The sequence below is a fragment of the Physeter macrocephalus genome, chromosome 19 (assembly GCF_002837175.3).
Source record: "Physeter macrocephalus isolate SW-GA chromosome 19, ASM283717v5, whole genome shotgun sequence".
NCBI lineage: Eukaryota > Metazoa > Chordata > Mammalia > Artiodactyla > Physeteridae > Physeter > Physeter macrocephalus.
In genome coordinates this window covers 57,869,396-57,878,983 of record NC_041232.1, presented here as the reverse complement: position 1 = coordinate 57,878,983, position 9,588 = coordinate 57,869,396, and positions in this window count along the sequence as shown.

Here is a 9,588-nt window from a genome sequence, read left to right as displayed (position 1 = left end):
GCTATGTCCGTTGCACCAGATATCTTGCCACTATCTCCAAGTATTCATGGCCTGCTGCACGTTGCTCCAGGAGTTTCCCCAAGAGAAAAATTTCTCAGCATGATATTGCCCTAGAGATGGTTGAAAGAGAAACCTACCTGTACTGCAGGAGACACCTGCCTTAGCATTCAATTATGCACAGATTACAGCGGAAAATGTCAATGTAACCAATATGTAAAGGAGCGAAATTGTGAGGTGTGTAGATGACAGTAGTACGAGTCCTCCAAAGAGTTTACGAATAGCGATACCAAGGGCCCGAATCTACGTTCTTGGAAGCAGCACTGTGTCTCCAATGTCTTTCATGTGTCTTGGAAGAAACATGGACGTTTTCTCTCGCTGTGCTTTTTTTCTTAGGGAAGTGTTTCATGTTTCTAGAACTAGTCAATACAGGTTTCCGAAGACAGGTTTCTGTTTCCAACTTACAAATCACCCTGTTTTTGAAACCGGCCACGGATTGGGGAGCACGCCTACTATCCTTCATCTATAGGCCTCCTCGGTTACATCTTAATGTTCTAGAGCCTTTGATCATCCTTGTATTCAGCAAGTGGAGCTGGAATCAGGTTCGAAGGATAAATGAATACAATCTCACTACTAGCAGTTTAGGGCAACATTCTCTAAAGTGTCTCCTTCCTAGGCTAAACATGTACTTAGGCTGCGAGTCAACCTGGCAATGGGACAGTGTTCGCACAGGGCTTTTTTCCAATTTTGAAAGATCCATTCATGTGGCATGGAAGCAACCAGAAAAGCATTGATGTGGCAGGGCTGTTAGTCTCTGGGGGCATGGTTCAGAGAAGACAATGAGTTTTCTCGAAAGAAAACTTGTGCTTCCACTTCCTAGCTGGAAGCTCATCCTGCTCTGCTCTACACCAAATGTGAATCTCAACGTGAGCAACAGCCTTGAAGTAAGGCCCTTAGGTGTCTTGCCGAACGGAACCGTGCAGCACCTCCGTAAGTCCTTAATCGCGGTTCTGCTTTAGTTTACCGGCAGGAGGCTTTTCCGATCTCATTGGAACCTCGCGTCAGCCACCGTTTCGGTTACAGAACACTCCGTACATCCACCATGATCTGGGCCTTTTAAGCAATATCCAGCCACGTAAGCCGTTCAAAGTAGCCCTGTGTTTGCCGAGTGAGGGGCAACACACTGCACTTTTCCTTGCGATTGCTAGATTTTGTGAGCTCTAAAAGAGCTTCGGGAACAGAGTTCTAGACTCCCTAACTCGCCAAGGAAATCGGCCCCCTTGCCCTAGGTGAGCTCAACTGAGAAAAACACTCTCCTTATATTTCCTTCAAACACCTCATATATGAAGTCACCAATGCCTCAAGGACAGTGTCAGCGTGAGTTCCAAATTCAACAGAAATACAGTTCGTGGTGTAACACTGCAAGTATCCTTCGTTTAGGCAGTTCGCTACACAAAAAAGCGGGTATAGAAAAACGTAAATAGGCCAAGGGCCCAGTGGGTAACTTGTGACTCTTTTGACTTGCTAGACTAAACATGTACTTAGGCTGCGAGTCAACCTGGCAATGGGAGAGTGATCGCACAGGGCTTTTTTTTCGAATTCTGAAAGCTCCATTCATGCGGCATGGAAGCAAGCTGAAAAGCATGGTTGTTTCAGGGCTTTTAGTCCCTGGGGGCATGGTGTAGAGAAGACAATGAGTTTTCTCGAAAGAAACCTTGTGCTTCTACTTCCGAGCTGGAAGCTCATCCTGCTCTGCTCTATACCAAATGTGAACCTCAACGTGAGCACTAGCCTCGAAATAAGGCCCTAACGTGTCTTGCCTAACGGAGCCGTGCAGCACCGCCATAAGCCCATAATCGCGGTTCTGCTTTAGTATACCGGCAGGAGGCTTTTCAGTTCCCATTGGAACCCCACGTCAGCCACCATTTCGGTTTCAGAAGACTCGTAAGTCCACGATGCTCTGGGATTTTAAGCAAAATCCAGCCTCGTAAGTCCTTCAGAGTAACCCTGTGTTTGCCGAGTGAGGGGTAACACACTGCACTTTTCCTTGCGAATGCTAGATTTTCTGAGCTCTAACACAGCTTCGGGAACACAGTTCTAGAATCCCTACCTCGCCAAGGAAGTCGGACCCCTTGCCCTAGGTGAGCTCAACTGAGAGAAACACTGTGCTTATATTTCCTTCAAACACATCTTATTTGAAGTCACCAATTCGTCAAAGACATTGTAAGCGTGAGTTCGGACTTCCACAGAAGTACAGTTCGTGGTGTAACATTGAATGCATCCTTCGTTTAGGCAGTTCGCTACAAAGAATAGCGGTTATAGAAAAACGTAAATCAGCCAAGGGCCCTGTGAGTAACTTGTGTCTCTTTTGACTTCCTAGACTCAACAGGTACTTAGGCTGCGAGTCAACCTGGCAATGGGAGAGTGATCGCACAGGGCTTTTTTTCCAATTGTGAAAGCTCCATTCATGCGGCATGGAAGCAACCTGAAAAGCATTGCTGTTGCAGGGCTTTTAGTCTCGGCCAGCATGGTTCAGAGAAAAACAAATGAGTTTTCTCGAAAGAAACCTTGTGCTTCTACTTCCTAGCTGGAAGCTCATCCTGCTCTGCTCTATACCAAATATGAACCACAACGTGAGCACTCGCTTCGAAGTAAAGCCCTTACGTGTGTTGCCTAACGGAGCCGTGCAAAACTGCCATAAGCCCATAATTGCAGTTCTGCTTTAGTTTACCGGAAGGAGGCTTTTCCGTTCTCCTTGGAACCCCACGTCAGCCACTGTTTCGGTTTCAGAACACTCCGTACCTCCACGATGCTTTGGACCTTTTAAGCAAAATCCAGCCTCGTAAGTCCTTCAGAGTAGCCCTGAGTTTTCCGAGTGAGGGGCAACACCCTGCACTTTTCCTTGGGAATGCTAGATTTTCTGAGCTCTAAAACAGCGTCAGGAGCAAAGGTCTACAATCCGTAACTCGCCAAGGAAGTCGGCCCCTTTGCCCTAGGCGAGCTCAACGAAGACAAACACTCTGCTTATATTTCCTTCAAACACCTCTTATGCGAAGACACAAATTCCTCAAGGAGAGTGTCAGCATGAGTTCCAAGTACAACAGAAGTACAGTTCGTGGTGTAACACTGCAGGCAACCTTTGTTTAGGCAGTTCGCTACACAGAATAGCACGTATAGAAAAACGTAAATCAGACACGGGCCTTGTGGGTACTTGTGTCTCTTTTGACTTGCTAGGCTCAACATGTACTTAGGCTGCGAGTCAACCTGGCAATGGGAGAGTGATCGCACAGTGATTTTTTTCCAATTTTGAAAGCTCCATTCATGCGTTATGGAAGCAACTTGAAAAGCATTGTTGTTGCAGGGTTTTTAGTCTCTGCCCACATGGTTCAGAGAACAAAATGAGTTTTCTGGAAAGAAACCTTGGGCTTCTACTTCCGAGCTAGAAGCTCATCCTGCTCTGCTCTATACCAAAAGTGAACCTCAACGTGAGCACTAGCCTGGAAGTAAGGCCCTTACATGTCTTGCCTAACGGAGCCATGCAGCACTGCCATAAGTCCGTAATCGCGGTTCTGCTTTAGTTTACCGGCAGGAGGCTTTTTTGTTCTCCTTGACACTTCGCATCAGCCACCGTTTCGGTTTCAGAAAACTCCGAATCTCCACGATTCTATGAGCCTCTTAAGCGAAATCCAGCCTCGTAAGCCCTTCAGAGTAGCCCTGTGTTTGCTGAGTGAGGGGCATCACACTGCACTTTTCCTTAGAAATTCTAGATTTTGTGAGCTCTAAAACAACTTCGGGAGCGCAGCTCTAGAATCCCTTACTCGTCGAGGAAGTCGGCCCCGTTTCCCTAGGCAAGCTCAACGGAGAAAACACTCTGCTTATATTTCCTTCAAACACTTATTATGTGAAGTCACCAATTCCTCAAGGAGACTGTAAGCATATGTTCCAACTTCAACAGAAGCACAGTTGTAGGGTAAAAATGCAGGCTTATGGATGGTGCACAGAACTCTTGGGCAAACTCCAGCGCCCTTCATTTAGGCAGTTCGCCAAACAAAAAAACGCGTATAGAAAAAAAATCATCTAAGAGCTCAGTGGGTAACTCCTGTCTCTTTTGACTTGCTAGACTCAACATGTAATTATGCAGCGAGTCAAGCTGGCAATGTGAGACTGTTCGCTCAGGCCTTTTTTTCCAATTTTGAAAACTCCATTCAAGCGGCATGGAAGCAACCTGAAAAGCTTTGTTGTTGCAGGGCTTTTATTCCCTGGGGGCATGGTTCAGAGAAGATAATGAGTTTTCTCGAAAGAAACCTTGAGCTTCCTCTTGCTAGCTGGAAACTCATCCTGTTCGGCTCTAAACAAAATGTGAACCTCCACTTTAGCACTAGCTTCGAAGAATAGCCCTTATGTGTCTTGCCTAATGGAGCCGTACAGGACCTCCGTAAGCCATTAATCGAGGTTCTGGTTTGCTTTACAAGCAGGAGGCTTTTCCGTTCCCCTTGGCACCTCACGTCAGCCACCCGTTCGGATTCAGAAAACTCCGTACCTCCACGATTCTCTGGGCCTCTTCAGCGAAATCCAGCCCCGTAAGTCCTTTAGAGTAGCCCTGTGTTTGCCGAGTGAGGGGCATCACACTGCAATTTTCCGTGGGAATGCTAGATTTTCTGAGCTCTAAAACAGCTTCGGGTGCAAAAGTCTAGAATCCCTAACTCGCCAAAGAAGTCGGCCCCATGGCCCTAGCGGAGTTCAACAGAGAAAAGCACTCTGCTTATATTTCCACCCAACAACTCTTAGGTGGAGTCACCAATTCCTGAAGGAGAGTGTCATCGTGAGTTCCAAATTCAACAGAAGCACACTTCGAGGGGTCACACTGCAGGCTTATGGAAGATGCACAGTCCTGTTGGGCAATCGCCAGCAACTTTCGTTTGAGCAGTTCGCTGCTCAGAAACGTGGTTATAGAAAAAGGTAAATCATCCAAGGGCCCAGTGGGTGATTTTTGTCTCTTTTGACCTGCTAGACTCAACATGTACTTCGGCTGCGAATCAACCGGGCAACTGGAGAGTGATCGCACAGGGCTTTTTTACCAATTTTGAAAGCCCCATTCATGCGGCATAGAAGCAACCTGGAAAGCATTGTTGTTGCAGGACTTTCAGTGTCTGGGGGCATGGTTCAGAGGAAACAATGCATTTTTTCGAAAGCAACATTGTGCTTCTACCTCCTAGCTGGAAGCTCATCCTGCTCTGCTCTATACCAAATGTGAACCTCAACGTGAACACTTGCCTCAAAGTAAGGCCCTTACGTGTCTTGCCTAACGGAGCCTTGCAGCACCTCCATAAGCCCTTCATCGAGATTCTGGTTTGCTTTACCGGCAGGAGGCTTTTACGTTCCCCTTCTCACCTGAGGTCAGCCACCCTTTCGGATTCAGAACACTCCGTACCTCCACGTTTCTTTGGGCTTCTTAAGCGAAATCAAGCTTCGTAAGTCCATGAGAGTAGCCCTGTGTTTGACTAGTGAGGGGCAGCACCTTTCACTTTTCCTTGGGAATGATAGATTTTGTGAGCTCTAAAACATCTTCGGGAGCAAAGTTCTAGAAATGTTAACTCGCCAAGGAAGTCGGCCCACTGGGACTAACTGAGCTCAAGGGAGAAAAACACTCTATTTATGTTTCTTTCAAACACCTCTTATATGAAGACACAAATTCCTCAAGGAGAGTGTCAGCGTGAGTTCCAACATCAACAGAAGTACAGTTCGTGGTGTAACACTGCAGGCATCCTTCGTTTAGGCAGTTCGCTACACAGAATACAACGTAGAGAAAAACGTAAATCAGCCACGGGCCCAGTGGGTAACTTGTATCTCTTTTGACTTGCTTGACTCCACATGTACTTAGGCTGCGAGTCATCCTGCCAATGGGAGAGTGATCGCAGAGAGCTTTTTTTCCAATTGTGAATGCTCCATTCATGCAGCATGGAAGCAACCTGAAAAGCATTGTTGTTGCAGGGCTTTTAGTCTCTGGGGCCATGGTTCAGAGAAGACAATGAATTTTCTTGAAAGAAACCTTGTGCTTCTGTTTCTTAGCTGGAAGCTCATCGTGCTCTGTTCTATACCAAATGTGAACCTCAACGGGAGCACTTGCCTCGAAGTAAGGCAATAATGTGTCTTGCCTAAGGGAGACGTGCAGGACCTCCGAAAGCCCTTATTCGCGGTTCTTCTTTGCTTTACCAACAGGAGGATGTTCCGGTCCCCTGGCACCTCACGTCAGCCACCGTTTCGCTTCCTGAACACTCAGTATCTCTACGATGCTCTGGGCCTCTTAAGTGAAATCCAGCCACGTAAGTCCTTAAGAGTATCCCTGTGTTTGCTTAGTGAGGGACAACACACTGCACTTTTGCTTGGGAATGCTAGATTTTCTGAGCTCTAAAACAGCTTCGGGAGCAAAGTTCTACAATCCCTAATTAGCGAAGGAATTCGGCCACCTGGCCCTAGCTGAGCTCAATGGAGAAAAACACTCTGCTTATATTTCCACCCAACAACTCTTACGTGGAGTCACCAATTCCTCAAGGAGAGTGTCAGCGTGCGTTCCAAATTCAACAGAAGCACACTTCGATGGGGTCACACTGCAGGCTTATGGAAGATGCACAGTCCTGTTGGGCAATCGCCAGCATCCTTCGTTTAGGCAGTTCACTGCTCAGAAAAGTGGTTATAGAAAAAAGTTAATCATCCAAGGGCCCAGTGGGTGACTTCTGTCTCTTTTAACCTGCTAGACTCAACATGTACATCGGCTGCGAATCAACCGGGCAACTGGAGAGTGATCGCACAGGGCTTTTTTTCCAATTTTGAAAGCTCCATTCATGAGGCATGGAAGTAACCTGAGAAGGATTGTTGTGGCAGGGCTTTTAGTCTCTGCCGGCATGACTCAGAGAAGAAAATGTGTTTTCTCGAAAGAAACCTTGAGCATCCTCTTGCTAGCTGGACGCTCATCCTGCTCTGCCCTATAGCAAATGTGAACCTCCATTTTGCACTAGCTTCGAAGAATAGCCCATATGTGTCTTGCCTAACGGAGCCGTACAGGACCTCCGTAAGCCCTTCATCGAGGTTCTGGTTTGCTTTACAAGCAGGAGGTTTTCCCTTCCTCTTGGCACCTCACGTCAGCCACCCTTTCGGATTCACAGCACTCCGTACCTCCACGAATCTCTGGGCCTCTTCAGCGAAATCCAGGCTCGTAAGTCATTCAGAATAGCCCTGTGTTTGCCGAGTGAGGGGCAACACACTGCACTTTTCCTTGGGAATGCTAGATTTTCTGAGCTCTAAAACAGCTTCGGGAGCAAAGGTCTAGAATCCCTAACTCGCCAAGGAAGTCGGCCCCTGGCCCTAGCTGAGCTCAACGGAGAAATGCACTCTGCTTATATTTCCTTTCAACACCTCTTCTGTGGAGTCACCAATTCCTGAAGGAGAGTATCAGGGTGAGTTCCAAATTCAACAGAAGCACACTTCGAGGGGTCACACTGCAGGCTTATGGAAGTGCACACAGCTGTTGGGCCATCGCCAGCATCTTCGTTTGAGGAGTTCGCTGCTCAGAAAAGTGGTTATAGGGAAAGGTCAATAATCCAAGGGCCCAGTGGGTGACTTCTGTCTCTTTTGACATGCTAGACTCAACATGTGCTTCGGCTGCGAATCAACCGGGCAACTGGAGAGTGATCGCACAGGGCATTTTTACGAATTTTGAAAGCTCCATTCATGCGGCATAGAAGCAACCTGGAAAGCATTGTTGCAGTGCTTTCAGTCTCTGGGGGCATGGTTCAGAAAGACAATGCGTTTTCACGAAAGCAACCTTGTGATTCTGCCTCCTAGCTGGAATCTCATCCTACTCTGCTCTATACCAAATGTGAACCTCAACGTGAACACTTGCCTCGAAGTTAGGCCCTTATGTGTCTTGCATAACGGAGACGTGCAGCACATCCGTAAGCCCTTAATCACGGTTCTTCTTTGCTTTACCAGCAGGAGGATGTTCCGGTCCCCTTGGCACCTCGCGTCAGACACCTTTTCGGTTGCTGAACACTCCGTATCTCTACGATGCTCTGGGCCTCTTCAGAGAAATCCAGCCTCGTAAGCCCTTCAGAGTACCCTGTGTTTGCCGAGTGAGGTACAACACGTTTCACTTTTCCTTGGGAATGCTAGATTTTGGGAGCTCTAAAACAGCTTCTGGAACACAGTTTTAGAAACCATACTTCGCCAAGGAAGTCGGCACCCTTGCCCTGGGCCGGCTCAACGTTTAGGCAGTTCGCTACACAGAATACAACGTAGAGAGAAACGTAAATCAGCCACGGTCCCAGTGGGTAACTTGTGTCTCTTTTGACTTACTCGACTCCACATGTACTTAGGCTGCGAGTCAACCTGGCAATGGGAGAGTTTTCGCACAGTGCTTTTTTTCCAATTGTGAAAGCTCCATTCAGGCGGCATGGAAGCAACCTAAAAGCATTGTTGTTGTAGGGCTTTTAGTCTCTGCCAGCATGGTTCAGAGTAGGTAAAGAGTTTTCTCGAAAGAAACCATGGGCTTCGACTTCCTAGCTGGAAGCTCATCCTCCTCTGCTCTATACCAAATGTGAACCTCAACGTGAGCACTTGCCTCGAAGTACGGCCCTTACGTGTCATGCCTAATGGAGCCGTGCAGCACCTCTGTAAGCCCATAATCGCGGTTCTGCTTTAGTTTCCAGGCAGGAAGCTTTTCCGTTCTCCTTGGCACCTCGCGTCCGCCACCGTTTCGGTGTCAGAACACTGCATACCTCCACGATGCTCTGGGCCTCTTCAGCGAAATCCAGCCTCGTAAGCCCTTCAGAGTAGCCCTGTGTTTGCCGAGTGAGGGCCAACACACTGCAATTTTCCTGAGGAATGCTAGATTTTGAGCTCTAAAGGAGCTTCTGCAACACAGTTCTAGAATCCCTAACTTGCCGTGAAATTCGTCCCCCTTGCCCTAGGTGAGCTCAACTTAGAGAAACACTGTGCTTATGTTTCCTTCCAACACCTCTTATTTGAAGTCACCAATTCCTCAAGGAGAGTGCAAGCATTTGTTCCAACTTCATCCGAAGCACAGTTCCAGGGGTAACACTGCAGGCTTATGGGAGGTGCACAGACCTCTTGGGCAAACTGCAGCATCCTTTGTTTAGGCAGTTCGCTACACAGAAAAACGGGGATAGAAAAAGGTAAATCATCTAAAGGCCCAGTGGGTAACTCCTGTCTATTTGACTTGCTAGACTCAACATGTATTTAGGCTGCGAGTCAACCTGGCAATGGGAGAGTTTTCGCACAGGGCTTTTTTTCCATTTGTGAAAGCTCCATTCCTGCGGCATGGAAGCAACCTGAGAAGCATTGTTGTGGCAGGGTTTTTAAGTCTCTGCCGGCATGGCTCAGAGAAGCAAATGAGTTTTCTCGAAAGAAACCTTGAGCTTCCTCTTGCTAGTTGGACGCTCATCCTGCTCTGCTCTATAGCAAATGTGAAGCTCCACTTTAGCACTAGCTTCGAAGAATAGCCCTTATGTGTCTTGCCTAACGGAGTCGTACAGGACCTCCGTAAGCCCTTAATCGAGGTTCTGGTTTGCTTTA